The sequence below is a fragment of the Corvus moneduloides genome, chromosome 5, assembly GCF_009650955.1.
Source record: "Corvus moneduloides isolate bCorMon1 chromosome 5, bCorMon1.pri, whole genome shotgun sequence".
NCBI classification, from domain to species: domain Eukaryota; kingdom Metazoa; phylum Chordata; class Aves; order Passeriformes; family Corvidae; genus Corvus; species Corvus moneduloides.
This window is the reverse complement of record NC_045480.1, coordinates 39830167-39844925: the sequence shown is the minus strand read 5'-3', so window position 1 is coordinate 39844925 and position 14759 is coordinate 39830167. Positions and strand designations below refer to the sequence as shown.

Genomic DNA, 14759 nt, shown 5'->3' with positions numbered 1-14759 from the left:
CTTAATGGATAGGCAAATTAAGAATAGAATGTTCAACAAAAGAAGCAGTGTTGCTGTTTTCCACTCCAGTTGGATCCACTGGTAATTCTCCTTGCATACCATAAAGCAGTAGTTGGTATGGTTCCATGTGGTTATTTTTTTTGTTTGGAGTTTTTGGTTATTTTTAAATGTCTTTGCTCATAACTATTGATTTAGAAAACAAAAACCTCTTAATCATTCAAGAGTTAAGAAATAGAATTAAGACTGTTGAGGCCATTATAGTTCAATCCCTGTGTACATTATGACATAGTCTTTAATTACATGATCTCATCCTTTGTTTTCCCACAGGAATGCCTCATTCAGTGTGCAGGATGAACAGTGCTTGGAATGAATCAGCACAACACAGTGAAAGAGTCTGTTGTTTGCAAGACTCATCTCAGTTTTGTTGAGGAAATTGGGATATGTGTTTCGAATGAGTTGGGATGTCAAGAAAAGAAAGGATGGTCTTGTAGCTGAGGAAACTGTATGTTGCCCTGGAGAATGAGTTTCTGTCACTGTCTTTGCCAAAAAGATCCTGTGAGGTACTGTTTTGGGAGAGAAAATGCAAAACACCTAATTTCCTGAGAAATCTGAGGGCATGGGTCCATATTTTGTACTACCAATATGAAACAAAGTGTTGAATCCAGTGATTACTATTCATTCTTGGACTTTAGGGAAAATGTCGTGTGCAATCACATTAAAAGTTGTTTTTCAAGGGAGCTGTATAAATGTATCTTGTACTTTCAATACACCATATTCACAGTCATTATAGCTATTTGGTGTATTAATAACAGTTATCTGTATATGCATATCTAACATTTAGTCAGCTGCTAAATAGAAAACTAGAAAAAGTCACTAGGAGTAAGTGAGTCTTTGGTATATGTGGATATGAAATACTATTGCAAATTACCAAACATATTGATTACAGGTTTCCTAATTTATTATGACAATATGTTTTTATCTTTGACGCTCAGATCTATATCTACAGTAGCTGCAAACTCTCTGCAAAGGACTTGTTTTCTTCTACAAGTTTTGAAATAGTCTAGTTTCTTTCTATTGTAAGGTATTCTTTTAAAATCACAACCAAAATGAAACTGGTGTACCAGCTTTCAAGCATTCAATTTGCATCTAGTCTGTTCTCCATGTATCTCACTGTGATTACCCTTTCCATTTTAATACCTACTTTTAGACATCAATTTAGCCAATGTTACAATGACATGGTCAGAATTCATTTTTCTTCATTCTAGAACAAAGTAGAAGTAGCCCAGTTGGCCTCTGTTCCTGTGTAACAAGGTTTTACTTTGGAAGGGCCTAGTCAATGAAGAGTAGGATCCACACTGCACTTAAAAGTTGGACTGCAAGCTCCAGTCTGTTCAGATGAATTATTGCTAAAATTTGAATATGATTTATTTTCAAATCATAGTATCAGAAGATCAAAAAATTATTTTTTCCTCCTTATCTCTGACTTCTTCAAACTCTTTCCCTTTCAGCAATACAAACCGGACCTCTATGTCACAGCTCATAAGGGGATTTCTACCTTTCTAAGATACTGGTTTCTAGTCCTCATGCTTTGAAGTAACTGAACTGAAAATCACTTTATTGTTTTGCAGTGGAAAAACAACCTGAGGTGCCCAAAATTTTATTCTTATTTTCTAAGTGATTGATCACTTAACAAATACTCCCATTTTCTCTTCACCTATTACATGACAAAATGTAATACACATGGCAATACATTAATAGTCTAAAAATATTTCCTTGCATGTGAGCATTTATCCAATTTGCCTTTACTCTGCGTTTTAGCAGTTTGTTTTAAGGATTTGAATGTTTAAATCCTTTCTTTTTATTTTTAGTAAGAATTTGGATTTTGGATTTGCAGCAACAGTAAAGGAAAGGTAACAAAAAGTGAGATCAATTTGATGGTTCTGCTGGATTCTAATATATTTTAAAGTCGTAAAAGGTTATCTTGCTTTTAAAGTAGTTATGCATCATAGACTTGTATCGGATGTTTTTACTTAAGTTTTTATCTACAGCAATCAACCTTAATTCAGGATAATAAAGACTGAGCTTTATGAGAATATTCCAAGGCTGAGGAGGGTCTGGGTGTGGCTGTGATTGGGAGCATGGAAGTGTGTGTACTCAGCACAGAGGGAGAGAGGAATATCTCTGACACTGCAGCACAAGTAGCCTGAGCCACAGAGGAGTCAATCCAGCTGAGTAAGTGAGGCTTCCAGCCAGGGGTATTCTCAATAAAGCAAATCTCTGCTGTGTGCCACATTGTAGGATGTAAGATTAAATCAAACTTCTCCAAAGCAAGGATATCGGATTTAGAGAGTAGAGAATGACTTTGAGAAGGCCATTTAAGTCATAGAGCTTATTCTGTTGAGTTCCTGCCTTATAGTACAAAAAAGCTTTGAATCTTCCAATAAACTTCTCAACCTTATGTTAGAATCAAATTACAGCCTGAAAAAAAAAGGATTGTCTACCTCATCTCCAGCTTCTCTTATTAAGAGTAATAGCTATGGGCCATTTCCAAATGGTCAGAGCCATCTGTTTCCTTAAAACTTTCTTTGGATGAACTCTGAGAAGTGTTACTTTGATTTTTCCTATATCCTGTATCAACTATAGCAATCTGATGTAATTCAGGTGGAGGCCAGTATTTCTAAATCTGTCATGACAATGGGACTGTGTTGAAATAAATTAATTCAAAAATAATAATTAACCTTTTTGGCCCATTGTTACCCAGAGATGTACAAATGCAGATACTGTGACAGATCGGGTGACATCAGCTTTTCCTTAACACTAATATTAGTACTTAGCCTGGGGATATAGAAAGTACTGTACAGTTCATTGCCTTCTTTTTGAATGATCAAATCTCTTTGTATGAGAAGGGCTATAAATACTCTCTTTGTTTATTCTGTGGCCCAAGGGCAAATCTGTGATAGAGACAAGATTCTGAAGCCACAGAGTTATAGAAAACTCAGCATTCTACTGCGCCATTAATAGGAGCTTCTAAGTACTTTTAAGATGACCTAAAAATAAGTCACTGTAGCTCTACAGTTTTATGGACAAATTTATTAGAAACATGGTGGGAGGGGGGCAGAGAAGACAAAAAGGTATATGTAAACAAATCTTTAGAAGCAACCTTTTCTAAAGGGTGTGTGTTACGGAAATACACAGGTAAAACTTGCAATTAAGTAAATGCCCAATGTGAAATCCTCATCTAAATTAAATCCCCTAACTCAAAAATGTTGGTTGTGAGCCAGCCAGTGCTGAGAAGTCTCTGTAATCAAGGTGCTTTTCACTTGTAGAGAAGAAGGAGAATTCCAGTCTAAATAGATTCCGAGACTACCACTGCAAAAAACCCACAAACTCTCATCTGTTCCATTTCACTTAGACTAACTGAGACTGCCCACAATCAATGACTGTAAGTAGCACTTGACTTTATCCATAGATAATGGCATAGCACCAGGTTCAAACCTGTAATGCAAATGAAAGATTGGGCTACTCGGGCCTCCCTGGTACACAGATTCCAGTACACACTTAGACCAAGCAGACAGGTCATATGTTCTCTTTTAGCTCCCTTTGAAAAGTAGATGGGATTTCTTCCTTTATTATTCCTTCCGGGTGGTGGTGTCAGACTCTCTGTACCAGATTTAATGTCATTCTTGAGCTGGTTTTAGACTTTTTTTCCTTGTGTTGATATTTTTCTTATGTAGCTAATTTGTTTTCCGCTACTCCTATAGGAAGCTAACATCCCTTCAAATGATTTTGAAGTGCTCTCTTAATAGCCTCCTGGAAGAGAGGCTCTCCGTTCCTTAGATAAAAAGAATGGTCAGGATTATATGCACCATTTCAAGTCATGTTCATATGTACTTGAGCTTGTAATAATGTCATCAATATTTCTTTTTCTTTAATTGAAAATATCTTGCCTCATAGATGTTTGGATTGCGTTTCCCTTTCATGGGTATAGGAGGTTGATAATAATTTTGTTTGACTATTTAATTAATACCATTCTTCAATCACTCTTTATGCCCGAGATTGCAGAAACAATTGTTGTTGTTGCACTTTATTTATGACCTTGCACTTCGTACAATTCATTTTCATCCAATTACTATTACTTTGGCTCCCAAGGTCATTCACTTCTAGTATGGTAGTACAATTCTCTTCTGCATGGATAATTCATATCAATAATGTATTATCAACAGATCTCAGTGGTAGATTTTCTCTTGTATGATAAGTTTATGAATGAAAGTATTAAAAAATACTTGCCATGTAGTGGCTTTCTGAGAATTCCAGTAGAAAATTGAAAGAGCTTTTTTGGGTCCAGTTTACTGTCTATGTAAAGAAGGTAGATTCACAGTTTATTTAGCATAACTGAACTGCTGCTTCTTGCAACATTTGAGAAACATTTGCAAAGGTTACATGGACCTTGTGTTTACATCTTTACGGTTGATATTTATTTGAAAAATAACTACAATAAAAAACTTTAAAAACTTAAAATCGCTGCGTAAGGAAGCAATGTAGGTTTTTGCTGTGCATTTACTTCAGTTGCATGTATGCAAGATAGTAGTGAATCTTTTAGTCTGACAGGTGGTAAAAGAAACTAGCAGCATAAAAGTTGACTTTCATGTGGAAAATGACAAGTCTGCATGTCTTCTTTCTTTGAGAAGAAAAAAATACAGTTCTCTACAACAATATAAAGCAATGCTGACACCTACAGAGAATGTATGTAAATATCAACTTACAATTTGCATTTTTTGTGAGGATTTCCAGAATTATTTGGTTAAAGAACAAATGACTTATAGGAAGCTTTTGTAACGGTTCGGAAAAAAATAGATCTTTATTTTCCGCTTAGGTCAGTCTTTGTTAAATAAGATACATATATCTGAACATAGACCATATGCTTTAAAAAATACATAATTTACTTTTAGTCGTGTACACTTCCAATTGCATAAAAATATTTTTTAAAAAATTGATTTGTGCAGCGGTGAAGGACCCTGTAGCCTTGGAGCAAGCCATCAGCGTGATGTACATTGCTGCACAGAATCAGGTTGGCTGCCCCTGATTGACTGTTTGCCCTCCCCTCCCTCAGTGTGACACAACAGGATTATATTGGTATTTACAGGGCTTGCAGCCTCTCTGCTCAGCCAAACAGGCCTACAAAAACTTCTGTGTAAAAGGTTGCCCGTATGTGGGGCAAAGTTAAAGAAAAATTAGCCCAGCAGATTGAGGAGAGACTTTGTAGCAGAGAGACAGCTCTTTTACTGACTACTTGTTCACTAATGTACTATTATGGGTTATGCAAGCTGTGATATTCACCATACTGCTGCAGAAAGGTGAACTCCTTTCTTTCCTTTGAAGTATATAATAGATAGGTGTTTTAAATACATAAAAGAAGTATAACTAACAGTGAATTCTCCACACTAGTCATTTTCTCAGAGGCAATTTTTAGGCTTGACAGTATGTTGCTTAAAGTGGTGATTTAGCAAAGTGAGCAATGGATAGGTGGCACTAAACCATGTAAAAGAAACTTTGGATAAATGGGAGATGGCCGTTGCAGGCTTGTCTAACATTCATATTATCCATGCTCCCATTATGCAAACCTCTGGGAGAATTTCAAACATCTGTGAGAATTTCAGCTCTCAAAGAAAATTGTTTGAGTGAGTTCAAAGTAGGCTTTTAAATCGGAACTGCTGAAGATCTTTAACATTTACTTTTGGTTGTAAGCAGATGAAAACTTCTAGGAAGACTGACTAGAAGGCTTGAATTTGAGTTTAGTGGGTTTTAGAAAGCTACAAATCAGAAGGCAATACTATTCATCAAAGGCAAGCCATAATTATTTCGATGTAAAAGGCTGAATAAACCCCCCCTCTCATTCTAGGCCTCTACTGCTTCTTTGGAAATGAATATATCACAAGAGATTAATATGTGCCTTTGGAAACCAGGTATATTTCATAACCTGGAATCTTTTAATCTGATAGATAACAGTGTTTCCCCAGTCAGATTGTCAAAATCTTTCTACCGAAAAAATGATATTATGTGTATTATAATTTCTATCAGATAATCACAATATTAAAGTTGTGGCATGTTTAATTCTAGCATTAGGTAGAATTGTTTGCATGTTTTATTTGTTAATTGTAGGGATTAAAACAGCAGACTCCCCCCCTTTCATACTGTAGCTGTAGCCCTACAGGTGTGTGTACAGTATGTTTATGTACAGAAAACACTTTGCTATGTACCATTGTCTGTATATTCAAACACACATTCCGATGCACACATATGAACACCAACTTGATCTTAGCCGAGGGAACTGAACCAAGTTAAGAAATACCCTTTCCTCTTCCCTAATTGCATGTTTACATTTTCAGCTTTTAATTCATGTATGTGTTTAGAACAGGACCAATCATTGTTTTAAACTCTATTGTTCTGGTGGATCTGAGCATGATGACAACAGCAAAAAGCTTAGCTTGCAAATTTGCATGCTGTGAGACTAACTTCTCACCCATGTTTTCCTAGCACCAGCGGGCAAACAAATACCGTTTCCCTACTGATCGTCGCTATTTGCAAAGGCTTAGGCCTTACATGCAGATAATTAAGTAGAAGTGGAGCCGGCAATTTTCTTTCTTTCTTCCCTGGGGTGGTATGTAGAAGATGAGTGCTGTCTCTCCCCTCTCCCTCCACTGCCTTGAGAGTTTACAGCAGCTTTTTGTGAAGTTGCAACACAATCAGCGCATTGTTTCGAAGCAACCAAAGGCAACGCGTTATTATGTTTTTATAGTAGCTTTCAGTCACTTAACGGGGGAAACGGAAATCCCATGGGAGATGTTTTGCCCGCGACCTGGAAATAGCCGGTGCCTGGCGGGAGCCTGCCGGCGCTGGCGGCCCGGGGCGGGGGCAGGGCCGGCCGCTGCCCTCCCGCCCGCCCCGGCTCTCACTAGGGGTCGCAGGATGCCAAAAAATCACTGCTTGCTCGGAGGGCAGGGGTGCCACCACACGTCTGCACCTTGCCTCCAATGCCACCGCTTGCAAGCCGGGGCAATTCTTGGGAAAACACGCGCAAGTGTCGGGACGGTGTCGGGGCCGTGCGCGGCCCTCTCGCCGGGTGGTTCTGGGTGCTTGCTGAAACCGAGCTTTGCTCAGGATGGGAGGGTTGAGTCTGGGAAGACGACCTCATCTAATTATTATTAACTACATGTGGTGGGTAATCTGTAAAAAAGGCCTGTGGCTGGTACAGGTGAGACTATCTTGGTTCCAGACCTTAACCTGGACATTAGCAGGAGACTTAGGGAGTGTTTTCTACATAATGCTCATTAAGTGCTCACTGTTGAAAATTAATAATAAATTTTATTTATAAGTACCAGTCTCTTTTTTCACACAGAATCTGTGCTTGTGGTGTTTTATCACTTCTCTGGCTAACTACCTGACTAACTCAATTATGTGTACACTGTCTGAAGAAGTAATGTAGGCTAAGTCAACATAATTCCTCGTTAATGTTCTGATACTAAAATATAACCACGGATTGGGTTTCAGAAGAGCTCTTCCTCATCTAGTTTGCTGCTGCTTTTTAAACCAAACCTCAGGCGTGTTTCTATATCTTTATTTCCCAAACAAACAGATGTTCTGTTCCTGTGGTGACACTGATGATGGAAGTTACGGAAAGAAATGTAACAGGTGATAACAACCAAAGATCCAAATTTACTCATGGAGACAATTGACAAACTGATCTGTTCATTAAAGTAAATGGAACTTGGACAGGAGTAGAGAACTTGTTACAAATACATCAAGCGACTGTATTAAAAATCAAAGGAAATATGCAAATATAAAAAACCATAGTCAATAGTTTGACATTTGACACCAAAGAAATAATGACTTATAGAGATAAAAATGAACTGACAGTATCAATTTCTATAGAGATTTGAGTAACAAAGTGATGGGTTTCAGCATATTTGTGACAGGTTACATGAACAGAATACAGTGATAAGAAAACAGGTTTAAGAAGGAGGAAAAGTAGTAGTAGGAGAGTTTCTCACAAATTGAAGGCTGCTTGAATCATTTAGAAGTCATGATCTCTTGCTTTAATGTAGGTTAGTCTTAAACCAGAAATATTTCTGACTGTTTTCACTGCTAGCATTTTGTGCAAAATTTATCTGCAATGTCTGTCCTGCAAACTGCTACTCATGTCACTCACTGAAAAGAGGATCCACACAGATACAAATCTGGCTATGGTAGATGGAGGTAGGTTGGGAATTAGGTGCAGTTTTTCTATGGTAAGTGCAATTCTTTAACAAATAAAATGCATATGCAAACACATACTTAAAAAATAAATCTTACCTGTTGTGCAGTTCTACATAATAATAAACAGGAATACAAATGTACACCTTGATTCTTATGATTCACACTTGAAGATTCTGAGTTCGTATATTCAATGTTTTAAACCCATACTCATAAAGTAAGGGCTTCAGTGACTAATCTGACAAGGGCATTCCTGCCAGCACGTGGGGAACGCAAACCTAGATGTCTGGAGAATGTATAGTAAATCTGACTCTTCAGAAAACCCTCAGTGCTTTTGCAGTGAGAATGGATTCTATTAAATGCAACACAGAACTGTGCATGTGTAAGTGGTGCCTGGGTCCTCTTTCACCCTTTTCTTGGAAAGATAAAAAAATTTATGTAAATGCTGGTGCCAGATTCTGGAATTAATTTTAGAAGTGCTTTGGTCTCAGACCTTAGTTTGGGTCCTTTATATTGAGTATTCATATATATGTGCCCTCAATTGACAATAGCTATCTCTAGTCAGTCATCTGTGACATCTCTAGTATTGCAAATTATATAGCTTTGAGGTGAGGGGGCAAAAAATGAATTGCAAGGGCTTAGTACTCTAATAATGCTGAAGGAAAGTTGTACTGAAATGGCTGCAAGTTAAGCTCAAATTGTAAAACATATGTATATTCCATATATAGGTGTGTAATTAGTGTGAAATATGTATTATTTACAGCAAATATTGATTGTGCCTGCACAAAACTATCACCTTGGTGAGTGAAAGAGCATTCAGCTTTAGAATACAATATAATCCCTGAATTTTCCAGACAGAGGTTATTAATTATTGCTACATGGTGCATCAGTGCCTTCTTTCACAAGAAGCTGTAGCTGGAAAATATTCTATTGTAGTAAAGAAGAATTGACAATAAGCAGAGTACAAATAATTTTGGATAGGGCTGTATAATGTGGATGCAATTAAATTAGTTTTGCCATAAACATTTATGATCTTATGACACTGAACATAAGAAAAGAGTACTAAGTAAGACACCTTAGGTATATGAGGATTTTTTTTCCGATAGCTGCACCATAAAATTCAGTGGGTATGTTGCTACCTGTATTAATGAGAAATATGTTAGACAGTGTTGAAAAGTAAAAGTTTTCTGCTGTGTAGAGAACTTTTATAAGTATTACCACAGCCAAAACAATGCTGATAACTACAGGACAATATTTCTGTCACTGATAGCACTTGTACCATAGTTTCATGCTGCTTTCTGTAAGACAATTGCCATTCTTCTTCCTGGTTGCTGGTGATAGGCCTTATTTATTTTCAGTGAGCCAGAGTTAAAAGAACACATTGTGTCTATGTAGAAACCCAATTAGGGCAAGGTTCCTCTATTTGCTTTGATTCCTTACCTCCTGTGTCAGTGTTACATGTTTTCTGCCCTAAGTGCCAGAGATGTTATAAATGATAAATTACAATGTAAACTAAACCAGAGGCTTTTCATCTGAGCTGCACATGGCTCAAAACAGTGAACCCTGTTCATCTAGGTGCTGAGCTGCTTCGTCTTCTAGAAATGAATGGAAGATCAAAATGCTCAGCAGTCACTCAAGATGAGGCTCATTAGAGGCTTTCTTCTGTCAAAAATCATCCACTGACTCCCAGCTATGTGACAGTATGCTGAATACTGGAGGGTAAGATTAACCCTGTACACCTAGTCAGTCTAACAACAAATGTCACTTCTGAGTCTAACAGCAACATTTGTTCATAGAAGAACAGGTCTGGGAATAGTAATATCATTTCTATATTTTATTACAGTTAAATTATCATATAATTGCCAAAGAAACTATGTTCACCAGTTACCAGTGTCTAGAATGATGACTGATAAGTGACCCTGATCAGCTCTGGTATAATTCAAATGCAAATTTGCTGTCAACTTTGGCAAGGAGCTGTCTCTTACAAAGTTGAGAATTAAGTCCTGAATGATTTATCAACTTGTAAACATAAACTGCAAACTTCAAACCAAACAGCTTTTAAACAGCTTTTAGCTATTTTTTGGGGGGTGGGGATGTTGGGGTTTTTTTGGGGGGTGGGGTGTTGTTTTGTTTTGGGGGTTTTTGTGTTAGACAATAAAGTAAACCAAACAAAATCAAGTTGGCAAACATTTAGATGCCAGTTTTTCATCTGGCAGCCTCTGTCTGTCTTCTGAAGAACTGCAAGCTAAGCTCTGCTAAGCTCAAAGCTCACAGACCTTGTTTTTTAATTAAGAGAAGGTCAGGATGCCTCCTAATACTTGGAATGCAGCTGTTTTCAGACAAGTGAATATTTAATATGACCTCTTATACTAACCTCCTATACTTTCTAGCTTTGAACATTGCTTTAACAATTAAGCTCTTCTGGCCCTGTGTTTAAATAGCTGTCCACAGCTACTGCAAATTGATTTATTGCTTGATGAGAATCAGGGATGCTGAGCAAACACAGAACAGTTTCTAATTTAAGGAGTGCACCGGTGGTTTTGTTGTTGTTTCTTGATGACTTGTTTTAACATCAGTATGTGTTATCAATGTAGTTTGCTCTTCTGCAGCTTTTAGAGGATTAAAAATTGAGAGAACAACACAAGTCATGTTAGAAACACAGTCTGATTGCGTATCTAATATTAAAATTTCTTGATACTCTCTGTTGGTAGATATTGTTTAAGTTGCTTATATACCTTTGCTTAATTGTGAAGATTTGGTATAATATTTTCCTTGCTAGTATCAGCTGTGAGCTGATTTTCAGTCTTAATTTCTTCTTCATCAATCTTTCTTTCAGAATGTTAGCTTAAATTATCCAGGTATTTGAGAATGAAACATGAAAATATATGAGTTTGATCCTAATTAAAAACCACAGCAATATTTTTGGAAGGGCTTCAGTATGCTCAGCCTGTAGGAAACGTAGTTAAATCTTGAGCAGAATAGAAAGAAGGAGAATATCCTTATGTGAAGGCATACCTCCTTTTTCTTTCTGTTAGCATTGGTATGGACTTACACATCACCACAGCCAGCCTTGAATAGAAGCAGTTTTAGCAGCTCTCTTACCTGAGTGTCTCACCTGCAATGATATATAACATGATCATTTTAAGCAGTGCCTTGCTTGGATCTGTAACTTAATTGAGAAGAAGCAATAATTTCGGATGCTTAAGCCACCTCAGTCATACCTGTGGGATGGAGAGGGGAAGGTTGTCTCACTTGAATAGATGGGGAGGAAAAACTGATCTTGCAGCATGGTAGAGTCCGCACAAAGCTCCTGAGAAAGAATGTAGGGTGTGATTAGGAGAAATTAGCAATGGGAATAATAGATGTATTTTGGGACAACCACATTTTTTGCATAAGGAAACCATGCCTGAAAAGTAACAGAGTGAAGAGGTAGATGGAAGGTAGCAGACAAGCAAAAACTGCCTGAACAGCAGTGTAAGGATTGGAGCGAGGACTTTCCCTCTGCAGCTGGGAAATACGGTCAAGAAGCAAGACCAGCTTTGTGGTGCACACCTGGAGTAAAGAATAGACAAGGGGGGTGGATGTTAACACAACTAAAAGTTAAATCGGGAGAGGAGACATAAGAGAAAGATCAACTAGATAAAGGGAGTGAAAACAAAACAACAACAAAAGGACCCTGCATAGCTGAAGATGAATCTGAGAGTGAGAAGTACCAGAACAAGATTAAAGAAAAGTACAACTAGGGCAGCTGGAACTGGGATGAGAATCAAACACCAGCATTAACTAGATAAGAAAAACAGAAGTGGGATCAGCCAAGACTGAAGAGAGACTGGAGACAGGTTTGAAATAACAAGCCAAGATAAGGCAAAGCACGGACATGGGAAGCAAGCAGATGGGAGTGTGCTATTTAAAAACACCCTCTCCCAGAGTTTGGAAGGGATCCCAAGATTCCCTCTTCTGCCAGTAATAACCATGAAATCCAGTGGTGAAGAGAGACACATCTTTTCAAATGCCTGGCCAAACACAGCATGACATATTCATGCTAACAGGTACTGTGTTGAGGAGAAGAAGATTCAAAGCAGTGGATGAATTATGTGGATATCATTAATGATGGGGCTGTTGCTGGCAGGAGTCTGGCCATGTTTATTCTAGAAACTGAAGGAATCATTGAAGAAAAAGAGTTAAGGGAAGAGAAGCGGTGGCAAAATTCTTGAGAGAGCTGAACAGCTTGAAATTTGTGTCTTAGCTCTTGTCTCTGCCACAGAGTTCCTTGATCGAGCTGGTTCAGGGCTTTTAAATTACACTTCTTGATAATTTGCTTCTCATTTTCAGATGCTTGAAAACTCCAGGGTTTGATTAGAGGTAGTTAGTCAGTGAGTAAAATTACTACAACTGAAAGCAGTGGGAACCAGGCCTTGAAGAAATAAGGTTTTCTATAGTGCCAAGTACAATATCAAACCAGGCAATCTATAACTGTTTCCCAAATGTAATATTCGTATCCTGTCACAATACCCCTTCATCTGAGAGGTGTATGATGAAACTAAAGCAGTTAATATTTTTGAAGCCCATGAATACTGTAACAACAAGCTCCATAAAATGCCCATGAGGAAGTTAATAACTCTGTATGCAGAATAGGATCTGAATAAATGAGTAATGAATAAAGCATGGGGCATGCTTTCAAAAATAAAAGAGAAAACATAACATTGAAGGGCTTTTTGTTAATTAAGCACAGAGGTTTGTAGAAAAAAATTGTATGTGAACATGCAATGAGCAACTTTCATAATATATGAGTACATGTAGGAGAGAAGGGAGAAATACGGTTTCTCTGGTGAGCTCACTGCTGTTAAGATCATGAGTGCTTGATTTTTAACTTTGAAAGTTTAATTTTAGTTTATATGGTTTACTCAGTATAGTGTTATGACTGTGTATATGCATGTTTGTTACTGTAGACACTTTATTTGTCACAATGTGCTTTCAGCTTCAGTATTTCCCTACAGAATGAGCACTTGGGGAATGTGAAAATACTTAAACGTAACTACGGCTGTTTCAGAAGTGCTCTAGGTACCTCAGAGAGAATATGTGTATCAGGAGATAAAGCAGGAAGGTAACCAGCTTCTGCAGAACTTCTCTGTTTTAGCCTTCTGAAAAGTCCCACGAGTCCTGGTCCCAAGCAGCTGACCCACCATGGTCTTCAGCCATCAAAGCCGTAGGCATGTGCTGAGCTTGATGTTTGTGAATAAGCCCATTGTGTCCACCCACCTAAAACTCCATGCTAGATGGAGGCCTAAGCAGCAGACAGATAGCCAAAGAATGAGGAGGAGGTATGAGCAACGATGTTTCATATGTATTTTTTTTAGTTCTGTGATTGTCTTTGGTACATACTTGTCCTTTTTTCAAAGTTTTTTTTGGTTTTGGTTGTTTCTTTTTTGTGTAGGAAGAGCTGAAAAGCCTCCAGCTTTCTGGATTAAAAATAATAATAATGATAATAAATATATATATATATAAATGCCACCACCACTTTTAACATAACTGCATTTAACATTACCTGTGTCCCTGTAATATACCCATAAATCAGGAAATTTAAAAGAAAAGGGAGAATGGCTTTGTTGTTGCTGTTGTTGTGTTCCTTTGGTTGGTTTCCTTCCAGCTTAAGCATTCTGTCTTCCTGGCTATGTATTCGTTTCTTTGGAAACGGCTGTAGGATGGATTTTTGATTGACTGTGTTGTCAGATGGATTATCAGAGTTGTGAGCTTTTTGGAATGGTAGACATGAATGTGTGATAAGGAAAAAATATTTTTTACTTAAAATATTTCAAAAATTTGCATCGTGAAAGAAGCTAGGTTGAATAATTAACAGGTTACTTAGGGGAAAAGTTTTTTTTAATGTGGAACAGTTTGGTTACTAGGAAAAAATTCTCTTAATATAAAGAAAGCTTTTTAATAATGTGACTGATGGAAATATTAATAACTAAGCAATGTAGAATAGGTTCTGCAGAGCTGCAGTGCATATTTTAAAGAGTAATTCTAATGTGTAGCTGCTCTGGGTTACCAGCAGAAAACAGCTTTTACCCTGACATATACGCACATTTGTTTGTTACAGCACTCATGTGCCCAGATTTCTGCATGACTCCCATCTAGCGTTTCTGAGTTTGTTTCCTGTCTTAGTCAGGGCTCTGCAAGGCCAGCTGTCCTCAAGGCTGTGAGTGCTTGGTGCTGCTCCGCCAGTGCTAGTGCTGGTGATGCTGAGGTCGGGGGCAGATTGAGGCAGAAGGTGACGTCAGTGCCTACCTTGCTGGGAGAGTTAATCTCCCACCGCAGAGGCTCTAATAATCTCCTCACTTGGGAGACTGGCGTGTTGAGGATTGCATGTTGTACATTCCACTTCTTGGGCTGTAAAGCAATCAGCAAAATCAGTGTTTCTAAAGCTCTGTTGACAAACAAGTGCTTGCTAGACAGAGATCGTTTCTTTTAGGGGTGGAAGTGTAAAGGCACAGGAAAGAAACTTAACT

General features: G+C 37.8%; 1 long non-coding RNA gene across 5 annotated transcripts in view; it reads right to left on the bottom strand.

Moving 5' to 3' along the window:
• The window catches only part of LOC116443968, a 31210-nt gene that overhangs the window by 14557 nt on the left and 1894 nt on the right, over positions 1-14759 (bottom strand). The window contains exons 2-4 of one of the 5 annotated variants that reach the window (XR_004240129.1): positions 14539-14640; positions 11472-11560; positions 11266-11365 (exon numbers count right to left, since the gene is read on the bottom strand). This is a non-coding gene — a long non-coding RNA (uncharacterized LOC116443968). Of the gene's footprint in view, positions 1-11265; positions 11366-11471; positions 13710-14538; positions 14641-14759 lie in introns of all 5 variants that reach the window. The other 4 variants (XR_004240132.1, XR_004240131.1, XR_004240133.1 and 1 more) reach the window with 4 other exon arrangements.